Here is a 25,301-nt window from a genome sequence, read left to right as displayed (position 1 = left end):
CCATAAATATACTCTGTCATTTTATTTTAAACACTCCTACAAGGATTTTTTTTTTTTTTTTGCAGTTAAGACCTTTTGCTCACAACAATTTCTCCAATAAGTTTTTATTTTACAAAAAAGCAAGGGTTAAAAGAGGTGAACAAATGCCAAAATTTGGGGAAGGGGGTTGCTGTGTTTCCTCTTTTGTTGTTTGAAGAATTTGGGGTTGGTTTTATTGTTCTTTTCTCTTTTCAAAATCCAGTTAATATAAACGCTTTTCTAATTGCAGAATCAGGCTTTGATGTCATTTAATGAGACATTCCTGAGGAGGTACAAAGTAAAAATAACATGAATAGTTACGCTGCAATCATTAAATCATCATTCCACCATGATAAAACCTAATATATGGGGAAATGAAAGTCATTTGTTCTGTAGGCAATGAGAGAAATTAAAATCCTCTAAAGTAACAAAAAAACAAGAAACTCCCACATGTACAATTGTAATATTTGTGAATCTAAATACATGATCATTCATTTCTTAAAAAAAATTTTGATGAAAAAGCAATTTTCCAGATAGAAATATATACATTAAGAAAGAACTTCTTTTCTGAGAAAATTTCAGGTTTAAACATGTAATACCAATACTGATGAATTTCTTTTACTTAGTCACATATTTGCCCCTTCCTGAGAAGAAACAAACTGTATAAACTGTTGGTTTTCAAAACAGTCTACCTTAATTGGAATAGAAGCTAAACAGACAAAGATAAAAAAGATATCAATTGAAATAGTATGGCCTTTGCTAAAACCTAGGTCACTATGGCCACCACAAATATAAACTCAAAAGATCCTGGATCATGCATGAATGAATGCCAAATGCTGCTTCTCCACCGAGGAGACATTTGAAAGGGCAACAACAGCTTGCAAAGTACACCATGTGCCTGTGTAATCCTAGTAATGTGTTAAAATATTATTTATAAAAACTTACTAAAAGGTTTTTTAAAAAAGCCAATTTCTTCCATACCAAAAATGAAATTGAAAAAAAAATCCTAAAAGAAACACAGGAATCTCATTTTTTCTAATTAAACTGACTGAACCTATAAATAATTCTAATTTCTGCAAATGGCTAAGAAGTACTGAAACGTTACGAGAGCGGGAGAATCACTGGCATGCCAGATGCAAGCAAGGCTGTTTGCATATCTTGTGGCTTGGCCATCTTCTATTCAAAAGCTATTCAGAATTGTTTTAACTTCACTAAAAATCCAACAGGAGTTTATTATAACCTCTGCAGTAGGAACCCACTCAGCTAAAACTTGTAAAATCTAATTTTTATGACGTTACTGAAATGTTAAGACTTTACATTTTGGTAGCCATGGCAAAAAAACACTCTAGAAAGATGATTCTACCGTGTTAGCCCCATGAATCATAATGAACCTTTAGCTGGCTTCTCTGATGAGCCTTAACATGTACTCCATAATATAATCTTGTAAATGGGCAACTTCTAAATATTGACACAACCATTAATGATAATGCTTATAGGGTAAAAGAAAATTTTTGAAGCACTGAATTCAGTAACCTGGGTCATGGTCCAATTTTGCTCACTACTTCATATCTTTTATGTAGATTATTCCTATAAACATCTTCCCTAAATTCCACATCAGTTTGTAAAGTCAATGGATTAAATTATTCAAATGTAGCCATTTAACGGTCAGTAACAATGCCTAGAAACCTATTTATTCAGCTGTAATATTAGAAGGCTGAATTGACTGCTCTTGAAAATCCTTTCCAGATTTACAATTCTTATTCTAACAGTAAAAGAAATACAGAAAAGTTCCAAACAAAGTTTGACGGGAAGCTAATATTTGTAATGTCACACGGAGATATTAGCTCAACAATTTCCATTAATAGGAGTCATATGGTGAAATCCCCCAGAGCTATTTAGAAACAAATCTCTGATTGCTTAGAACTACAGGTAGAGCCAATTTACTTAGACTTTTTTTTTTATTAGAAAATTCAGGGCATTCAAAGGTTATGCCCTGCCTTTATTGGGATGGAGTAATAGATGCTTGGAGACTAAATTTGTGTTTTGCAGATAAATATTGATAAAAGACTGACCTGAGTAAGGAATGAGTGGAGAAGAATGGCAGATGCTATAAAGGTCATAGTAACAGAACTGGGCTGAGGACTGGGATGTTACAAGTATTTCAAAACCCCATGGCTTCTTGTTGATAGTAAGCTAGCCTACCAATTTTACTGAATAACTTAAACAGTGAAAGAGGTACTGAGATACTATAAGCAGTGTGTTCACCATTTTATTTTAAGTTGTCTGTGGGATAGATGATGCAAGACTAGGCAAATGCCAAAGTCAAAAAAAGGAGAAGCCGATCAAAGGAAGTTATTAAAGATTTAAAAGAAACATTCTAACATGTTTTCCTTCTTTAAAAGTCAGTGTGTTTGGATGAAGAGGCTGTGTAGGGAATTGGGAAGAAGTGTTATTTTTCATAATCACATGAATTTATAAATTAGTCTTGAAAATTGAATATAATTATTTCTAGAAAGTTGCTAGGTGTTTCATATTTCTGTAAATATGAAAAAATTTCAGATTATTGAAAAATCAGAGTAGAAATGTTAGAATGAATGCTTTAAGAAAACAGAAGAGGTTGAGTGTGGTGGCTCATGCCTGTAATCCCAACACTTTGGGAGGCCAAGGTGGGCGGATCACGAGGTCAAGAGATCCAGACCATCCTGGCCAACATGGTGAAACCCCTCTCTACTAAAAATACAAAAAATTAGCTGGGTGTGGTGCTGCGCGCCTGTAGTCCCAGCTACTCAGGAGGCTGAGGCAGAAAAATGGAAGGGAGGCGAGCTTGCAGTGAGCCGAGATTGTGCCACTGCACTCCAGCCTGGGCAACAAGAGGAAGAATCCGTCTCAAAAAAGAGAAAACAAAAAAAAAAAGAAAAGAAAAGAAAAGAAAACAAAGGAATTATCTTTCTCACATTCCTAACACTCATCCTTCAATTGCTTCTTAAAAATGTATAATTTAATGGCAATGAGATACATAGATTTGAAAGAATTTATTAAAATTTTTGAGAATACAATTTTTTAAAAGAAAAGTCTATGAAGGAGTTGTGAATTATATTTGATTCACACAATACAGGTATATACTAAGAATGCAACAGTCAAGTCAAATCGATGTGTATAAAAGTTAAGAATTCATAGAAATAAAAATTATTTTTTCTCTGTGAGTTCTTCCCTGATAATCCATAGGTAGTTTAAGGTGTTCTTTCTGTCTTGTTCCCAATGTACATTATGTTATAAACTTACTGGAGTAGAATTGTTTCTTTATAGGTCTATCTGCTTCTTGTACTGGATGCTGTTTGCAATCAGGATTGTCTTTTTGCCTTAGTGTCTTCTGTGATTACTGGACAGAGTGAGCATTCAGTACGAATTTGCTCAGTAGCTTGGTATTGCTTTGATTTATTTTTAATGTAAAGAGAAAGGTCACACAAATAAATAATCTTACCCAAGTGTTTAAAGCCCTGGAGGGTAATATTGGAATACTTATAAATTAAAAACCTAACACAAACAATAGCCTGGGAAAAAATACTTGCATCATATATAATAAAACGAATATCCCAAAGAGACAAATAACTACACAATAACAAGAAAAAGACTAATCGCTAAATAGAAAAGTCATAATAATGGAGAGATACAAATAAAATTCATAAATGACTAATAAACATATGAAAAGAAGAGGGAATTATTAGAGAAAGTCAAATTAAAACAACAGTGAACTAGCATGTTTGCCCATTTCATCAAGTAAAATTTTAAAAGATCGATAAGATCAGTGGTTGGTAAAGATACAGGGAAATAGCTACTCATATATTGTTAGTGGGCATGTAAAATGTTACCAACCATTTCAGGGGTTGAGGTTTTCCATTTTGTCTATTAAAACTGAAAACACATATATCCTTTGAACCAGCAATTTGACATCTTGGAATTAATGTTAGAAAAATACTTGCATGAAAAAGCATGTGCCTGAATGCTTCCGGTAGCATTTTTGTTGTTGTATTAGTGAAAAATTGGAGGCAAGCTAAATATCCATTAATAAGATGCAGCTGTAATAAATTGTGGCCTATCTGCAGAATTCCGTACAGTCACAAAAAAGAATAAGTTGACTATGTGTTCATAGACAAGAAAGTGTATCTATGACATAATGTATGAAAAAGAAAGTTGTAGATGAGTATCTATAGTATGCTTTAATTTTTTTTAGTAGAATACATAATCACAAAAACTATGCATGCTAGTATCTGGAAAGGTGCATAATGTCAATGGCTATTGACTCCTGTAGCAGAGACAAGAGACAACCAGAGACTTTCATTTTACTTTTACAAATTTTTGCAATGACTTTAGTTGCCACTTGATAATCATTTAAAACACAATGTTTTAAGGATGTGAAATGCAGAGCTAGGACTCTGTATGCCTGGAGTAAAATTTGTAACATTAAATATGATGTTTTTATCTTAAGTGTTTTTAACGAATATAATACTTGCACGTACTTTAGAAAATCAAGCCATACAGGAGGACTTTATACGTCAGTTTGGATGTTTTTGGCTATAAGGAACAAAAGACTTGATCAACAGAGAAAAAAAATAGGCAATTATGATCTCAGTTTACAGTATGCCAAAGGGAGGGCAGGGCTGGTTGATTTAGCAGCTCACAGATGTCAGGAAGCCTGAGTTCTTTCCAATTCTCTGTTTTATTATTCTCAGTGTGAATCTCACCCTTAAATCGCTACAGTGGCTCTCGGTGACCTATCTGGATATGGCAACACCATCAGGAAGAGGATAGAGCTTATCTCCCTATAGTTCTCTCTCAGTAGCGAGGGGCACCTTTCTCAAAAACACCCCCTTCCATACCCCAGAACTCTTCCTTTTGCATTCCACTGGGCAAACCAGCATCCCAATCAAAAGAAGTAGGATTATTCTTAGAGTTTTAGGTAGAACTGGCCTCCCTTGAGCTCCATGAATAAAAACAAAATCAGGGTTCTCTTAGGAGTGAAGAAGGGGTGGATAGATGCTGGATAGTCAACCAACAATGTCCACTACTGTGCATTATAAAAAGGAGCAGCCCCTTTTTTGCTTCATCACTTCCTTCTCTAATCTCTCATGAAGGAATAACTTTTAACTCCTGTATTCCTTAGATAGTTAACCCTGTATTTCTAAGCAATATGCTTATACTGTTATAACTTGATTTATTAAGTTTAGGGTTTATTTTAGGGTTTATCTGTAGAATTTAAAAAGAATTTAGTATATTTACATTCTCCACCACCACTGTTGATCTTCTCCCAAGTATAATTACATCATTTTTTTTGCTTCCTCTAAACACTACCTTTGCAACTCTAAGAAAAATTATATTTACATTTTTTATTTCTTATTCAACCAAAGACAGTATCTTATGACGCCACACTTTCTCAGCTGAGGCATTACTCATTTCCACCATCTCCTACAGCTTTTTTCCCTGGCTACAAACCTTCCAATTTCTATCATTTATAATTTCATTCTTACATTGACATGCCCATAATATCCTATAAGCACAGGGAAATTTATATTCTATAAGCCTAGTTAAGTTTTCTGTGCTGTGACTCTAGGTTTTTTCTAAAGGTTGAAAATCAGTAATAGTTATTTATATTAGCACAATTGTAAATTTTTCATTGGAATTTCCTTTTGTGTAAGCTTTTCTATTGATACTTTTGCTTGTTTTGTTCTTGAACCATTTGCTTTTATCATATTTTCAATTGTTATCAGACTCTATCTTTATCATTTATTCTCTGTAGTTTCATTTCTGCCCTTGTCGGAGTGATCCTATAAGAGTTGTTTCCTCCTTCCCTCTGTCCTGGTTGCTCTGTGGGCCTGCTGAGCAGCTGTCCTTCTTTGACTTCCTTCAACTGTTTTCTTGCTTTGGATAGATTATTTACTTGAGTTCCCACCTCTTTTTCTTTGTCCATTCCCTCCTTTTGCCGAAGAATATCCTCAAAAACTCCTAGGAAAGGCCAGGTGCAGTGGCTCACGGCTGAAATCCCACCACTTTGGGAGGCCGAGGTGGGTGGATTGTGAGGTCAGGAGATCAAGACCATCCTGGCCAACATGGTGAAACCCTGTCTCAACTAAAAATACAAAAATTAGCCGGGCGTGGCAGTGCGCACCTGTAGTCCCAGCTACGCAGGAGGCTGAGGCAGGAGAATTGCTTCAACCCACGAGGCGGAGGCTGCAGTGAGCCGAGATCTCACCACTGCACCCGAGCCACTGCACTCTGTCACTCTGGGTGACAGAGCGAGACTCCGTCTCAAAAAACAAACAAACAACAACAACAACAAAAACTCCTAGGAAAGTTTGCTTGGAAGGTTGTCTCTCTTCAGAGTTTTATTCTGATACCATGTTTGATAGTTTGGCTGGTTTGTATATCACATTTCCAGCTTGGAAGGTATTGTTTTGTTGGCTTATCATATCCAGAGTGATCTATCTATCTATGTATCTATCTATGTATCTATGTATGTATCTATCTATCATCTATCTATCTATCTAGATATGTGTACATGTATATATATGTATGTACAATTGACCCTTGAACAACATGATTTTGAATTGCATGAGTCCACTTATATGTGGATTTTCTTCTGCCTTTGCCATCTCTCAGACAACAAGACCAAAATCTCCTCTTCCTCCTCCTCCTCAGCCTACTCTATATGAAGATAATAAGGATGAAGATCTTTATGGTGATCCACCTCCACTTAATGAATAGTGAATATTTGAATCATATTTTCCTTATGATATTCTTAATATTTTCTTTTCTATAGCTTACTTTATTGTAAGAATACAGTATATAATACATATAATATACACAATATGTGTTAATCAACTGTAAGTAAGGCTTCTGGTCAACAGTAGGTTATGAGTAGTTAAGTTTTTGGGGAGTGAAAAGTTATATGCAGATTTTTGACTGCATGCAGGTCAGTGCTCCTAAGCCTCATGTTGTTTCAGAGTCAACTGTGTGTGTGTGTTTGCGTGTATGTGTATATATATATATATGATACTTAAATTTACATATATTTTCTCTGGAAGCTTTTAGAGACTTGTTTTTAATCTTAAGTGTTCTGAAATTTCCAGCAGATGCTCCTACATATGTGGTTTTCACTGATGTTATTAGATGTTGTTGAGTTCCTTCAATACGAATGTCTATATCCTTCTCTACAAGAAATGTGTTTGTTTTGATAATATATCTTCTCATCTGATTTTATTATTCTTTCTTTCTGAAACTCATTATTTGCATAATATATTTGCCGGATTGGTTATCTTTTTTTAATCTTTTCACATATCTTCTTTCTTTTCCATATATAGTCAGTCATTTGACTGTTTTCTAAAAGATTTTATCTACTTAAATACTTCTTTTATAAATTTTGCTTTGTTTTTTCTTTTCCTTTCAGCAATAATTTTTAAATTCCAGAAGCTCTTTCTTTTTCTCTGCCCATTTTCATATCCTTGTGTTTTTTGATGGACATAATATCATCTTCTTAAAAATATCTAAGAATACTATTTAGAGATTTTTGTTTTATCCTCTTCTGTTTCCTGGATTCTTTTATTTTCTCTGAGGTTAATATTTTTATTTATTTCTTTCCCTTTCATGCTATAGGATTTCCACAAAAACTTTCTTTCTTTGTTATATTAGTAATATATATTATTATATTAATGAATAATATTATTATTATATCAATGAACAAGGCAACATAAAATTTCACTCTGGGTGATAGTATAGAAGTAGGGATCTTCTTTATAATCTCCATAACCAACAGCCTTCTCTCCAGGAAGAACTAACAAGGAATGAGCTATCATGCTTTGGTGTCCCTAAATGGCAGAGTACAGAGAGTTTTGATGTGGATTGTCAACTCCCACACCATCTACCCTAATTTCCCCCAAATAGTTACTTCAGCTTCTTTAGAGAAAAGTCCTTTGGTTGCTGTGGTTGCAGTGGCAGTGGTAGTGGCAGTGGGTAGATACCTTGATGCCAGGCATTTTGTTACTGGAGATCAACTGGATTATACACAGAATTTAAATTTTCTTTTGTCATTTCCACAGCTTTTTCTTTACCTTTAGTAGTGTCTTCCATTTCTGAGGCCTAATCCTTTTCAGAGTTCTTAAGTGAGGATAAACTCCAGCCAGGGTCATGGATCTCTCCACGTGAACTCATGGCTGTGTTGTCCACTGGCCAACTGCATCACCCACCACCAGTCCTTCATTTCCTGTTGGTCTTCAGAAATCTGTTACAAGTTCTTGTCTGTTGATATCTACCCCTATCTTTTTTGTTTTTTTTTTTACTGTTTGGGGTTTTATCTTCTTTATTCTCTACTACTATTTTAGTGAGGTTTCATGGGGTGAGGGAGAGTGATAGAAGAGAGATAAACACATGTACTTGATCTACCATTTGGAACCAAAAATCACAGATAAGCTTCTAAAGACAAATTTTCACCTCCAGTTTAGCATTATAGTTACAGAAATCTTTACCTTTTACAAGCACCTTTTCATGCAACATTTTCTTTAATCTTCACAACCTCATGAGATAGACAAAATTATCTCTAATTTACAAATAACAAAAATCAGATGCAGTAATATTGGCTTCCTTAAGGTTAAAACATTAATTAGAACTCAAAGTATTGTAATTTTATGATTTTGGTACCATCGCCAACAACATAACTATGTTAAGAGGTCATCACTTTAGAGATGTGCCTCAGTTGCTGACATTGCTTAGGATGAATGATAGTATCATATAAAGAGCCCTTGGCTGGAAGAGTCAGGAGGCTTAAAATCTACTCTCATTCCTCTGAACTAATTAACCACAACTTCACAGGCTTTTATTTCCTCGTCTGTAAAGTAAGAGGGTCAAATGCAATAATATTTTCAAATTTCTTTTCAGCATTCATGTTTTATGTTTCTATAAACCTGGAGAATGTGATCCTCAATTATATTATTTGAGGCTTGATAAACCTCAGTGTAGAAGTGTGTCCTGAGCATGTTGCTTTGAATTTAAGCAGACAGTGCTCTGCCCTTAGTGGGATAGGCTTCATCAAGAGTTTTCCCAGGGCATCAAATTAAGTCTAATGATATTTAATAGTTAGGACTCTTGCCTAATTGGGACAGTCATGCTCACTTAATTGAGATGCCTCTAGGTAATTGTGTGGTATATCTACAGAACTTGAGGTGACTGGAGACTAGTCATGTTTTGGACTTAAATAATTCTTAGTGCCAATTCAGCAGAGCAAACGCAGAGTGAACTCTTCTTTAGAAAAATAATCTCTTCTAGATAAAAATAATCAATTTTCCTAGGAAGAAGATGACTCTTCAGTTGTCTGGTAAAAATCAATTGGTAAATGCCACTCTTGCTTCCAGAGAGGAGGCTAATCATTGATAGGCTGGTCTAATATGTTGAGCACTCATCATAGGTTTGTATCACAGCAGGCGTAGTGGTATGGTGTTGTCTTAGAGAATCTTATAATCCACATTAAAAGACAAACCCATATAGAGAAAAGAGGCAGTTGCTGACTCTGAGATGTAAGAAAAAGGAAGACTTCAAACATGTGCATACATATATGCACACTTATTAGACAAATCAAAGGAAAGCACAGGGTCATAGATTCTTCTTTACAATCTCCATAACCTCAACAGGAGGTGCAGAATTTAACACATGGCTGTTTCTTCCATCAGTCTTCTTTCTTCAAGACTGAATGAGGTCTCTGGTTTCTTAAACAGGTGCTATATTGAGGTTTGTTGCCATGGACTATGAAAATCTTCATGTTTTCAATATAGTCCATTCTATCCTCTACTCGCCCTATATGACAATATTTTCCTTATAAGTAGCATTTAGGAAAGTTTTATAATTCAGCACTTTATAATTTTATCTACCCACCTACTTGGGATGCTGAAGTGGGAGGATTGCTTGAGCCCAGAAATTTGAGGCTGCAGTGGGCTATAGTGGTGCCATTGTACTCCAGACTGGGTAACAGAGTGAGACCCTGTCTCTGAAAAATAATAATCACCATAAAATAAAATAAAAATTAAATAATTTTTAAAAGATCTAAAATAAAGCACATTAATTTTTTTTTAAAAAATACATAGACCTATAAACACATAGACCTATAAACTATGGTTTGATGCCCTTCTGGGGACACCTTTGGCTTTATCTAAGTTGATATCATATAAGAGTGAACATGTCTAGAAGAATCACAATATTTCCTGAGTAGTTGAACACTGCACACATACAATTTGTTCTTAATCCAAATAATCTCAAACCACATGTCCCATGTAATCACTGTAGTTGTCAACAGCAGACTCACACTGGTTTATTTTTTTCCACAGGGGTGGAGCTTTTTAGATAATTGATTTAACAAAGTTAAAGGTGTAAGTTTAATTATTGCTTTTCAGCAGTTTATATGACATTTGGGCTCGGTAACACCACTGAGATTTTTTTTCCACCCAAGGCTGGAATGTTCCGTGCCCTTGCTCTAACCCCATCTGAACCAGGCACTTATCTACACTATTATTAGCAAAAGTATTTTACAACTCACTGTGAAAGCAGAGAGTTGCCTTTCTCTACTATCTCACTGAGGCACTCAGGCTGGGGTAAGAGACCAGCAGTGGTTAAGCAAATTAATACGCTAACATCAGGTGGATTTCAGCATCCCAAAGGACAAGCATTTATTTAGCATCCCTCTTTCCCTTCCCTTTGGTTCCACCTCACCCCTATGTCTGACTTGTACTGAGTAGTAAATTGGCAGTTTTCACTACAATGGTTTGGGATATAATAAAATATTCACTAGTTTTACAATATTTGTGATTTTATTTTCAATTTTAATTATGTTGCTCTTGTTATAAACATCCTTAGTTTATGAGACAATGAATATGTTTCATATTTGTTTAAAATACTTTAAATGCCATTGAAAGGTTGTCTGCAATTTGGGAAGCAGAGTCATTGTGTCATTTTTCTATTTAATGCTGTGTTCCTGATAGGTACTGAATAAGTGACAATCATTGTTGATTACTTAACTGCTATCAATGTATTTCATAAAATAACCTATACAATATCTTATCAATATTCTAGTCCATCTGATGAACATTAAACCTGCCAACAATAATGTCATATTTATTACATAATTCTTTTGAATAAGGTCATCTTATGACCTTTTTAATTCCTAAGAATCTCTATTTACTTTGAAATTCAGATTTATTGGATCAATGTATAAGGTCAAAGTTTTGCTACCACTTCACAGGCATAAAAATCTGCTCAGCTATAGACTCAGGTTACGTTGGCATGCATCCTGCAGCAGAGTTTTAAATTTAATTCTAAACTTTAAAAAAACCTGGATAGAAGCAAGAGAGATTGCTGGATGGAGTACTGACGAAAGCAAGGTGAAGTTGAGAGTCAGAAGGCTGGTCAAGGTTGCATAAGTGCCTTAGTTGCTAATTTGCCTGTGGCTTTCTTTACACCTCGGTTTTATAATTTTTATAGTGAAGGTACAGAACTCAATCTCTCTGACTTTATATCATGTTGATGTTTCTTGCACCTCATGTAGTTCTTATAAAGGCACTCTAAGGCTATGGTGATTTTCTGAACCCAAAAGCTAGTAATGTCACAAAGGTTGTTTTCTAATCTATGAAATATCTGAATGTATTTTGTAAATATAAAAGTCTGTCAAAGCTGGGCAAAGACACAAAAGTATTTTATCTTTAAAAACACTACCAAAATTTAAAAATCAAGTCACATTTAGTTACACATTTAAGTAATTTTGTATCTCAAAAAAAAAAAAAAAAAGATTCCAGCAGTTGAGACACTGCCAATAAATCTCCATATTTATTTTCTGTTATAGACTGAACTGTGCCCTCCTCTATCCCAAGTTCATATGTTGAGGCTCTAACCCCTAATGTGACCATATTTAGAGATAATGTCCTTAGGAAGTAATTAAGGTTAAATGAGGTTACTAGGGTGGGGCCCTAATCCAATAAAACTGGTGGGCTTCTAAGAAGAGGAAGAGAGAGAGAAATATCTCCTTGCACATGCACAGAGGACAGGCCATGTGAGGACACGTTAACAAGGTGGCCAACTACAAGCAAGGAAGATAGACCTTACCAAAAACTGAACCTTGCCAGATCTCAGTTTTTGATTTTCCAACCTCTAGAACTGTGAGAAGATTAATTTCTGTTGTTTAAACCATGCAGTCTGTGGTATTTTAGTATGGCAGTCTGAGCTAAGACATTCTCCATATTTATTAAAAGTATCAGAAGTAAATAAAATATTATGCTGTGGAAGTTCATGGGAGTCCTCAAAATAGATCTGGTGCTATTCTGTCTGAAATATTTGACTGTCTGGAAATAGTACCATCTTAAAAAATTCACTCTATTAGGTTGTAGGAGGGAAGATCTTACTCTGGTGTAGTTCTAATTATCATAAGGCATTGTGGAATTAATATTCAGATAATGTTTATCACATGTGTAGTTTTAAACTGAACAATGGCAATATTCATCTATTTACAACCATTAAAGATGATCTCTTAAGATTCATTTTGTCCAAAATAGAGAGGGGTATAGGTATCCCCTGCAGGGTGGAAGAATACTGTGGACATCCTACAGGGCTGCCATGTGGTCACTCCAAGCTTTCCTGAATTTGCCAGGGTGTTCTGCCCTCTCTCACAGTGAGAAAGCATAGGGACAAGCAAAGATATTAGGTAAGTCAGAGATGAATGTTACTTCTCTTGTTACAGAATCAAAAGAATGTAATTGAACCATTGTCCACAAGCACAAAGAAGAGAAAGGTTAAGTGACTCGCCCACAGTGCTCATTCACAGGAAGAGTCAAAATCTGAAACCAGCTCTCCATCAAATATTCACTCCATTGTTCAAGCTTTTATCCAGTCAACTACACATAATTCCTCTCTCTATATGGAGATATGACTGGGCCGAAAACATGAATGCTGCAGATTCTATGACACAGCAAAATACTTTAGAATATATTAAAATGGGTGCACATTTCCTCAATGGAAAAAAAACTAAAATATTAGATATTTTTAAAAACACTTATGCCACCCAAAACAACCAGATGTTATAGAGTGAATGTTTTTCGTTCTTTATAAATTTGGTAACATATGGACCCTACATATAGTCAAGAAAACAAACATTTTTTTCCCTTCATTGATTCTCATTTTGTTATTATCTCTAACAGAGGTGCATTCTTGGAAGAAAAATAATGCTTCTGTTGTGTGACCTTTGTCAGAATTATCTGTAAACACTCTAATAGAAAAGAATCAACCTCGAAATGAACTAAAACACAGTTATTTTTCTTGGTTGAAAGTATTTGTCTAAAAAAGAACTTCAGGCGGGGCTTGGTGGCTCACGCCTGTAATCCCAGCACTTTGGGAGGCCGAGGCGGTGGATCATGAGGTCAGGAGTTTGAGACAAGCCTGGCCAACATAGTGAAACCCCGTCTCTACTAAAAATACAAAAAAATTAGCCAGGCGTGGTGGCATGCACCTGTAGTCCCAGCTACTCTGGAGGCTGAGGCAGGAGAACCACTTGAACCCGGGAGGCAGAGGTTGCAGTGAGCCGAGATCACACCACTGCACTCCAGCCTGGGTGACAGAGTGAGACTCCTTCTCAAAAAAACAAAAATAAAAGAACTTAAATTTACTTTTAATTATCAAAGATGCTATATTGTTTTACTAATAGTAGGGACTCTTTCTGGGAAAAAGTAAATAACAAAAAGAAATCTTTAATTTCTAAGATCATTGAAGTTGTTCCAGTTTATATATCTTTTAAATTATGTAATACAGATTTTAATGTTACTTGAATTTGCTTTTCATTTTAAAACCGTCATGTAAGCAAAAGTCACTACAAGTAATTTAGCTTTAATGAGTTTTTTATGTAGTTTGTGGCATGAGGATCTTATTTCTCCCATAAACTAATAATAAGTTATTATTTTGAATCATTAGCAATCTGACAATTTAAAATTTTGCTACAGTATTTATCAAAAATTCCATTTGCCATTGACAAGCAATATCATACTCTCTAATAAATCTTGTGACCACATTTTGGTCAGCCAAGATGAGTGCTTAAGTAAATTGTCCCACCTAACACCACAGCTCTGTAGTTTACAATAAAAGATAGAAGCAGTAATATCACAATAAAGGCTTAGCAGGAAATCAGCCCACTCTAGGAATGGCATTAAATAGTACTAAGACCAAGAACATTCAATTGGCCTCACGTTTTGTTTATCTTTCTTGGAATGATCTTGCAAGAAAAATAGAAACAAGCAAAAAATACGAGCACATAAAAATATCTAGTATGAAATTTTAGGGATTTTGAACAAATATTTTGTTTACTTCTCTTATCTGTAAGTTTTACCATCTTAGATAGGTGAAACTATATCCTAATTTTTAAAAGAATCAAACCTCTGGGGACCAGATATTATACGCTACCATATTAATTTTAGTAATAATTCCTATTTGGAATAGTTCTTTCATGTCTTTCTTAAATTCTGCCTCTTGCACATTTTTGTGCATTTCCTCTTGTTTAGTCCTCAGTGGAAATGAAGTTCTTTGTTCAAGAAGATAAAGAATGTCTAGTCACTATCTTTTAAATTAGAATATTTCATAGGCTTGATAATTGATATAGTTTGGTTGTGTCCCCATCCAAATCTCATCTTGAATTGTAGTTCCGATAATCCCCATGTGCCATGACAGGGATTCAGTTGAAAGCAATTTAATTATGGGAGTGGTTATCTACACTCCATGCTGTTCTCGTGATAGTTCTCATGAGATCTGTTGGTATTATAAGGGGCTCTTCCTCCTTTGCTTGGCACTTCTCTTTCCTGCTGCCATGTGAAGAAGGATGTGTTTGCTTCCCCTTCCGCCATGATTGTAAGTTTCCTGAGGCGTCCCTAGCCTTGTGGAATTGTGAGTCAATTAAACATCTTTCCTTTATAAATTACCCAGCCTCGGGTACTTCTTAATAGCGGCGTGAGAACAGACTAATACAATGATAGATATTGTATCTGTACTGTCATTTTCTTTCTAAAATAAATAATCTTACTACCCTGCATATTTTCTCATCTCCTTTAATTTCAGAATTACTAATTCACATTGAGAACTGGAAGGAGCAATAGACAAGAGATTAAGAGTCAAGGCTGTAGTCACAATTCTGCCATATATTAACTATGTGGCTTCCAATAACTTGCTTCAACCTTTCTGAGTCTTAATATCAGTTAAATGTGAAGTTTTGACAGTTATCTGTAATTATTCTTGTGCATCTAAAATCAAAGTTCTAATTCTTCTCTGAAATTTATGTAGTTCCCCCACATTAATCAGGGAATCCAGAACTGGACACAGTATGCTGGTGCTAAGTATATAAGTAATGTCATTATTCTGACGTGTTTTACTACTGTGTCTGAATTGTAGTCTCAAAATAGTGTTTTCAAATTATTGGACTCCTGCAGTGAAATAATCATTTTATTATCCATGTTGACTTCAAGATGTTTTGTTTCTGCTAATCTTGCTCATCTTTATGAGCTTTGAAATGTTTAACTTTGTTTTTTAATGTATCAGCTGAAGATATACGTATTGACATGCCTTTTGTTTACTAATGATTATTCCTCCAACATATCATTATGTATATGATCTGCACAACAATTGGCTAACCTTTCCATCTAACAATACATCATTTACTCCCTTAATTATTATTCCCACAAATCACCAAAGAAAATATTTAGCATTGTCAGGGGTGGTGCTGGCCCTGGAAGAGAACCACCAGTGTTGACACTGATCCTCTGATAAGTCCTCTCTTTAAAATGACCATGAATTGTGTGATCCACCCTAGAACCTATGTGCCCAACTGACTTATTTTCCACTTCCCAGTTTATTTGCTTCTATTTAGTGCAATATGTTCCATTGATCTCCTTTCCTTGAGAGATAGAAAGCAGCTCAAGCTGAGAGTATGACACCTAAGAATCTATTTAGACAATATATGACAAAAGAAAACTTCACGTGGAAGGGGGAAAAAAGGCAATAAAAACTATAGCCAGCTGAACTCTGTCAATCTACATTAAATACAAAGAGCTCAAAAACTCCATTTACAAACAGAGATTATCAGAATGGGTAACAACACAAGACAACTATATGCTATCAGTAAGAAATCCACTTTAATTATAAAGACACAAACAATATAAAAGTAAAAAAAAAATCATGTAAATACTTATCACAAGAAAGCCATTGTGACTACATTTATATCAGAGAAAGTAGTCTTCACACAAGAGTCAATGTCCAAGATAAAGAGAAATGTTTTATGATAATAAAAGGTTGAATTTATTCAAAAAAATTTAAATGTGTAAATTTAAATTTACATCTGATAACAGAGCCTCAAAGTACATAAAACAAATTGACAAAACTAAAGGGAGAAATAGACAAATTCACAATCATTATTGGAGACTTCAACACCTCATTTTTAGCAAACGATAAAACAAGTAAATTTTTTAAAGCTAATAGCATTATATTATATTTGAACAGCACCATCAACATGTGATCTAATGGACTTTTATCTAGTCTGTTATCCAAGAGATGCAGAATATACTTCCTTTTCAAGCATACATGTCATATTAACAGCCGGGCACAGTGGCTCACACCTGTAATCCCAGCACTTTGGGAGGCCAAGGCAGGTGGATCACAAGGTCAGGAGATCAAGACCATCCTGGCTAACATGGTGAAACCCTGTCTCTACTAAAAACACACACAAAAAAATTAGCTGGGTGTGGTGGTGGGCGCCTGTAGTCCCAGCTACTCGGGAGGCTGAGGCAGGAGAATGGTGGGAACCCAGGAGGCGGAGCTTGCAGTGAGCCGAGATCCCGCCACTGCACTCCAGCCTGGGCAACTGAGCAAGACTCCCTCTCAAAAAAAAAAAAAAAAAATTAACAAAAAAGACAATATTAAAAGCTTCCAATAAATTTTAAAGTATGGAAATCACAGAATATTTTTTCTGACCCCCAACAGAATTAAAGTAAAAATCAGTAATAAAAAGATATCAATAAATTTCCAAATATTTGGAAACTAAGCAACATATTTCTAAATAATCCATTGGTCAAAGAGGAAATCACAAAAGAAATTAGAAAATATTTTGAGCTAAGCAATAAAAAATACAACAAGTTGGAATTTGTAAGATGCAGCTAAAACAGCACTTAAAAGGAAATTCATAGCTTTTCATGCTTATATTAGAAAACAGTTATTTCTAAAATCAATTATCTCTTCCACCTTAAAAATCTGTAAAAAGAAATGCAAATCATTTTAAGCAATTGAAAGGAAGTAAAGATACGAACAGAAAGAATTAATCTCAAATAATGCAAAAATCAACAAATTAAGTTTTTTCAAAAAGATAATAAAATTAATAAACCTCTAGCAAGGTTTAGAAAAAATAAAGAAATCACAAAATATCAATGTCAAGAATAAAAGAGGAACTATCACTACAGATCCTGCAGACATTAGAAGGATAATAAAAATATATATTATGAACAGCACTATGTCAACAATGTTGACAATATAGATGAAAAGGACAGATGCCTTGAAAAATATAATTTCCGGCCAGGTGCAGTGGCTCACACCTGTAATCCCAGCACTTTGGGAGGCCGAGGCAGGTGGATCACGAAGTCAGGAGTTCAAGACCAGCCTGGCCAACATAGTGAAACCCCGTCTCTACTAAAAATACAAAAATTAGCCAAGTGTGGCAGCACATGCCTGTAATCCCAGCTACTCGGGAGGCTGAAGCGGGAGAATCACTTGACCTGGGAGGCGAAGGTAGCAGTGAGCCGAGATCACACCACTGTACTCCAGCCTGGGAGACAGAGCAAGACTCTGTCTCGAAAAAAGAAAAAAAAAAGAAAAATGTAATTTCCAAAGTGATGAAAGAAGGAATATACAATCTGTATAATAGTGTACCTATTTTAAAAATTGAACTTGTAATTTATAACCTTCTCACAAAAAAAAAAAAAAAAAAAAGAAACAAAACAAAAAAAACCCTCCTGGGCCAGGTGCCTTTGGGAGTGAATTCTACCAAACATTTAAGAACAAAGAAACAAAAGTCAACCTTACACAAACTTTTCTGGAAAGTAGACGGTGGGCAGGGGTCGCGGGTGGTGGTGATGGGCAGTGCACACATCTCAATTAGTTTTATGAGGCCATATAACCCTAATACCAAAATCTGAAAAGGGATTCTTTTGTAAATTCTTACAAAAGAATTTACAAGGCAATATTTCCCATTAACATACAAAGAAAAATCCCTAACAAAATATTAGTAACTTAAATTCCTGCAATATATAAAAAGGACAATACATCATGACCAAATAGTGCTTATCTTAATACAATATTGGGCTGGGTATGGTGGCTCATGCCGGTAATCCCAGCACTTTGAGAAGCCGAGGTGGGTGGACCACCTAAGGTAAGGAGTTCAAGACCAGCCTGGCCAACATGGTAAAACCTCGTCTCTACTAAAAATACAAAAATTAGCTGGGCGTGGTGGTGCATGCCTGCAATCCCAGCTACTCGGGAGGCTGAGGCAGGAGAATCACTTGAACCCAGGAGGCAGAGGTTGCAGTGAGCTGAGATCATGCTACTGCACTCCAGCCTGGAGCAAGACTGTGTCAAAAAAAAAAAAAAATACAATATTGGTTTACATTCAAACATCAATCAATGTAAATCATCTATGTTGTCAAAATTGTTGGTATAGACCTGCTCATATTTTTTTATTCTCCTTCTAATGTCTGTAGGATCCGTGTGGTAGTTCCTCTTTTATTCTTGACTTTGATATTTTGTGATTTGTTTTTTCTTAATCTTGCTAGAGGTTTATTAACTTTTTTTGTGGGGGAGGGGACAGAGTCTTGCTCTGTCGCCCAGGCTGGAGTGCAGTGGCGTGATCTTGGCTCACTGCAAGCTCTGCCTCCCAGGTTCACGCCATTCTCCTGCCTGAGCCTCCCGAGTAGCTGGGACTACAGGCACCCACCACCACGCCCGGCTAATTTTTTTGTGTGTGTTTTTAGTAGAGACAGGGTTTCACCATGTTAGCCAGGGTGGTCTTGATCTCCTGACCTCATGATCTGCCTGCCTCGGCCTCCCAAAGTGCTGGGATTACAAGCGTGAGCCACCGCACCCAGCCAATTTCATTAACTTTTTGAGAAAACTTTTTAATTTGTTGATTTTTGTATGTAAATCAAAAAGGAAAAAATCCCATGTTCATTTCAATAGATATGGAAAGAGCATTTAACAAAATTAAACAAACTCTCAGCGAACTTGGGATAGAGGATAGTTTCCTCAATATGATAAAAGGAATTTATGAAAAATCTCCAGCTAACTTATGAAAAATCTCCAGCTAACATTATACTTAATAGTGAAATACTAAACATTTTCCACTAAGACAAATAAAAAGTATGTTTATTTCACTAATTTGATTCAACATTGTACTTGCCTTAATCATTGCAATAGACATAAAAGTTAGAAAAGAGGAATTAAAGTTGTTTTCATTTTTGACATGATTGTATATGAAGAAAATCCTAAGGAATCTACCCCCACAAGAAAAGCCAAAAAACCCCATAATATCTACTAGATCTACTAGATAAGAAGTGATGACATGATTTGATCAAAGTTTGGGAATTCAAGACAAATATACAAATATCAATTCTATTTCTATGTGCTATCAATCAACAATTGGAAATTAAAATACAATAGCACAAAACATAACATACTTTAGGGGTACATTTAACAATATATGTGAAATATGTGTACATTGGAAACTACACAATATTGCTGAGAATATGGAAAGGCATAAAAATGATACAATGGACTTTGGGGACTCAGGGGAAAGGGTGGGAGGCAGGTGAGGGATAAAAGACTACAAATTGTGTTCAGTGTATATTGCTCAGGTGATGGGTGCACCAAAATATCAGGAGTGACCACTAAAGAACTTACTCATGTAACCAAACACACCTGTTCCTCAAAAACCTATGGAAATAAAAAAAAAATTTTTTAAAGAGAACAAGGAAATCATTAAAGTACCAGGCTAGCTATTAATGATGATAATAACAATAATGATATTTTATGTGTCTATAGTGTCTTTTTATATGAGCGTCTCAGAGGACTTTACTGATAAATACTTTGATTTTACCCAAATAAACATGCTTTTTCAATTAAAAATAATAAATAAATGGAGGAATATACCATATACATGGATTACAAGACTCGATATTGTTAATATCCCAACTGTCCTCAAATTAATCTATAGATTCAATGCAATTCCAATCACATGCCTAGCAGGAATATTTTTTAAAACTAAAATTTAAACGGAAATGTAAAAGGCCTAGAATCAGTAAAACACTCTTGCAAAAGAATAACAAAGTGGGAGTACTTACTCTACATAATTTCAAGACTTAGTATAATGCTATAGCAATCAAGAGAATGTGGTATTCAAAGAAGGCTAGTTAATAGATTGATGGTACAATATACAAAGCCCAGAAACAGTCCCATCCATTTATGGTCAAGATTTTTTTTTTTTTTACAAACTGTCAATAAAATTTATTAGTAAAATGATTTTTTTTTCGACAAAAGAGGGTGGATAAAGTGGATATCCATATCAAGAAAAAGTGAGAGATATGACTAACTTATTATATTATACACAGAAATTAAGCAGAGAAGTATTACAGACATAATGTAAAAGTTAAATCTATAAAATAAACAACTGGAGACTATCTTTGTGAACTTATGATCTGGCAACAATTTATAGACAAAATGCAAAGAGTACTGACTATAAAGGGAAAAGTGGATAAACAGGACTTATCAAAATTCAAGACATTGGCCAGACGTGGTGGCTCATGCCTGTAATCCCAGCACTTTGGGAAGCTGAGGCAGGCGGATCCTCTGAGGTCAGGAGTTTGAGACCAGCTTGGCCAACACGGTGAAACCCTGACTCTACTAAAAATACAAAAATTAGCCTGGCGTGGTGACATGCACCTGTAATCCCAGCCACCCAGGAGGCTGAGGCAGGAGAATCGCTGGAACCTGGAAGGCAGAAGGCTGCAGTGAGCCAAGATTGTGCCACTGTACTCCAGCCTGGGCAACAGAAAAAGACTTTGTCTCAAAAAAAAAAAAAAAAAAAATTCAAGACATTAATAAAAATAAAAAGTATAGCCACATACCAGGATAAAATATTCATGATAGCCAATGAACACATGAAAATATATTAAATACATTAGGGAAATGCAAATTAAAACTACAAAAAAACATATATCCATTAGAATTCCTAAAATTAAAACTACTCAGTGTCAGAGAAAAGGTAGAGCTGTGGATTACTCACATATTGCTGGTGGAAAGTAAAATAATATAACCACTTTGGAAAACTGGCAATTTCTCTTAAAGTTAAACATACACATAACCTTTGACCTAGCAATTCTAATTTTAGGTATTTACACACAAAAGTAAAAAGATGTCCAAAAAGTTGTGTAAAGAAATTGTTACTCCACTTAATTTGTAATCATAAAAACTTGGAATTAATCCGAATGTCTTTCAACAGAAGCATAGATAAGCAAATTGTGGTATGTTCACACAATGAAATACTACTCAGCAAAAAAGGAACAAACTAAAAATACATGCAATCACATGAATGCATCTACCCAAGATATTTATATTATGTAATACATCCAGTTCAAGAATAGGCAAAACCGGACCAGGCGCAGTGGCTCACGCCTGTAATCCCAGGATTTTGGGAGGCTGAGGCGGGCGGATCATGAGGTGAGGAGATCGAGACCATCCTGGTTAACACGGTGAAACCCCGTCTCTACTAAAAAATACAAAAAAAAATTAAGCCAGGCGTGGTGGCGAGCGCCTGTAGTCCCGGCTACTGGGAACGCTGAAGCAGGAGAATGGCGTGAACCCAGGAGGCGGAGCTTGCGGTGAGCCAAGATCGCACCACTGCACTCCAGCCTGGGAGACAGAGCGAGACTCCATCTCAAAAAAAAAAAAAAAAAGAGAAAAGAGAATAGGCAAAACTAATTTGTGGGGATAATAATTGTTGTTCCTGGAAGAAGACGGTTTGACTAGGAAGGGGCATGAGAAAACTTTCTGAGCAGTGCTTTGTGTCTTGCTTGGGATATTGATAACAGGATCATACACATTTGTCAAAATTCATTTGTTGGTACACTCAGGATCTGTACCTCAATGACATAAAGTATAAAAAGAAACTCTTCAAACCCCCAAATCTGGCATGTATGATATGTCATATTTATGCAGTTATATTTGTGTGTGCGCATATGAAGAAAGCAGTTTGCTTGCCCACGTTAGAATCTACTCTTTTGAAATGGATTTGAATGAATTTTTTCAATGTCTTATAAATATCTAGATGAGACAGAAATCCAATGCCTTTTGACCAATGATCTCACCATGTCATATAGTTGAATACATAAGCCCAAATATAGAACTGCTTGCAGAAAATCTGGGGCCTAGGAAAATGAAGCAGGTGCCCCAAATCTTGCATTTGGGAGCCTGCATGCTGTGGGCTTTGGGGAGGCAGGCAATAGAGGATACAATTATTTCAATTGAGCTAAAAAACAATCTAAGTAATAGCCCATGGCATATGAGAGCCATATAAGATCTCAGAGGTCTTCCAGGTCAGCCCACTAACTGTGCAGGTGGAGAACTTGACACCCAGAGAGGTTAAATATTTGCCCAGGAACACACAGCTTGTTAGTGGAAAGCTCAGGCTAAAATCCAAATATCCTTATTCCTAACACCACGTGAAGTCACTGTATCTGTATGCCCCTTACAGCTGTAATTACTCACCATTTTCAAAGCAGAAGTGAATGGATGGACCGTCAAGACATTCAGTCTAAACATTGTTGTTGTTGTTTTTTAATCTCTCCAACCACTTTATGGCTTCCTTTGATACATATTCCAACCCGATTTAGACCAGAAAGGAGAGAGTGAGTAACCAACTGCTTGCCCGAGCCCATAACCCTTTAGGGCTGGGTCATGACTAAGAAAGAATTTTATTGCAAGGAAATTGCATTTCAGTTTCTTACAGCAACTTCCCTACAGAGGTTTTAAAATCAGAGAGTGGAATGCAGTGCATCACTGAATGCAACTGGCATGCATCTATTCCATGACATGAGCACAAAAATTCATTTGCAATTACTGTACTCATTGTAATAAGGTTGACTTTTTCTTTTTCTGGAAGGAATTTAAGGATCATTTACATTTTCAAGATACAAGCAAAATTTTACTCTCCAAATTATAACCTCATTTTTTGCAGTCATTGTGTAATTTTAGAAAACGTAGAGATCTTGCTTATATCCCAAATTTCCTTTGGAAGACTGAATTTGTAGTCTAATAATCTGCTTATATTTTAATGCAAACTAATTTTTTTTCCACAGTAGTGAAGGCCTTCAGGGCTATTGTGTATATGGGAACGGTGAACATCGGGGACCTGGAATTACTCAAATAATTTGCTCTCCAGAGGATTTCTGTTATTCTTGCACCCATGCCCTAGCCTATGACCCAGCCATTCTGGGCTGTTACAGAAAGAGACTTTTATGATTAGAATTGCAGTTTCCAGAGTTTATTTATTCACCGGGGAATGTTTGAGAGCCCTATGAAAAATTATATCCACATCAGTCAGTTTTGGAGGACTCAGGACTCAAGGTGTCTTATAGTCCATAGGCAACCTCAGGTAGGTGAGCTCCAGAAAACGGCAAAGTCTTCTGATTCTCTTTTTTCCAGTGCTTTTTGACCTCACCTTCCATGTTAATTAAAATGGAAGGGTTTTCCAGGCCTTCCATGTTAATTTTCTGCAAGCAGGTGTTGTGAAGAAGGCACATAAACAGAGAGAGGCTTAGCAGGGAATAGCAGGGGAGAAGAAGGAGGACCAAGAAACACAGGCTGGGAAGCATTCAACAAGACTGTTGAAAATGCAAACTGAAAAGTCTGGGGGGAAAATTAAAACATGAATTCATGTATTTCAGACTTTTCTGGAAAGCGCCATTCTTGGAAAGTTCCCTAGATATATTAATTGAGCAACAGCTAGTTAGCTTTTTTGGAAAATGCATCAAAGTTGAACGACTTCCGTTGTAGTTTATAATAAATAAACCTCTTTTGGAATGCTAATATTTGCCTTTCTTGTTTTTTAGTAAAAAAAAGATGCTTGATTCTTGTTTTTAAATAAAAACAATGCGTTCACATTTCTTGGTTTTTAACTTTCCTCACCATGCCAAGATTTCTGATGTACCACAAAATCCAGTTTCATATGTCTGTCTTAATTCTACATGAACCACCTTATGTGCCCTGGTGCCAATGTGTTAAGAGCCATGAGTGACTTCATCTATTACTAGCTTAGACTTCTGTATGTGGGACTTGATGACATGGGGTACTCAGGAGAGCAGTCATTTGATTGATTCCATAGTGTAGCTGTGACAGTGTGGAAGCACTATGGGGCATTTTAGAGGCAGCATGAAGGCTGTATAAGCCTGAACAAAATGTACTGGCATAAATCCTCAGTAAATATTTATTAAGATCAATGGCTTCATACGATGTGCTGACGATAGCTTTTTGCTCTGTTAGAATTAAGATAAATTGTATTATTGATGTATGAGGACCTCCTCCTTGCTTTTAAAGCACAGGACAGTAGTATTTTTTTCACATATAACTTATATACCTTCCTAGTCACCAGAAATGGCATCAAAATGCTTTCATATTCCTTTAATCTATGGCCAGTCTGCCATGGTTTGGTAACAATGATGTGATCTACAGAAATGTCTTAGATAAGAGCGAGGGTCAGATTGTGATGAATCATTTGACCTCTGCTTATGTGGCCAGTGTGAAGGTGTTAACAGTCAGTTCATAATCATACCCAACAGTTATCAATAAGTAATACCTCAGCTAGCACTGTAAAAAGCAGTGAGGACTAAGTCTACACAGCTTTTCAGACAGCATTACTAGGAGCTTGTGATGGAAAAGGGCACAGCACACCCCCAAGACTAGCAGATGTTTATAGAACGCAAGATTATTGTCGCCCACTGATGAAAGAATACTTTTCTTCTCCCTGACATACTTTTTCAAAAATAAGTGGTTGCAAGCCTTATCTGGATCTACATTACCTTAGATATTCTTGAGTGCTATTTTGAGCATTTTGAGCTATTTTGAGCATTTGGGTATATTTTCCATGATGCCCTCTTCCCCGAAACTGGTGTTCTTCAAAGGAAAGAATAAGGTTT

At 35.7% G+C, this 25,301-nt stretch overlaps 1 long non-coding RNA gene across 1 annotated transcript; it reads right to left on the bottom strand.

Moving 5' to 3' along the window:
* On the bottom strand, positions 1-23,072 carry LOC103889958 (uncharacterized). The gene is made up of 3 exons (XR_654314.3): positions 22,876-23,072; positions 9,934-10,045; positions 1-301 (listed from the first exon to the last, which is right to left on the bottom strand). It is a non-coding gene; the product is annotated as an uncharacterized LOC103889958 (long non-coding RNA).
* Between the last annotated feature and the right edge of the window lie 2,229 nt (positions 23,073-25,301).

The sequence above is a fragment of the Pongo abelii genome, chromosome 11, assembly GCF_028885655.2.
Source record: "Pongo abelii isolate AG06213 chromosome 11, NHGRI_mPonAbe1-v2.0_pri, whole genome shotgun sequence".
NCBI lineage: Eukaryota > Metazoa > Chordata > Mammalia > Primates > Hominidae > Pongo > Pongo abelii.
Note: the sequence above shows the minus strand (reverse complement) of the source record. Positions and strands in the feature narration are given on the sequence as shown.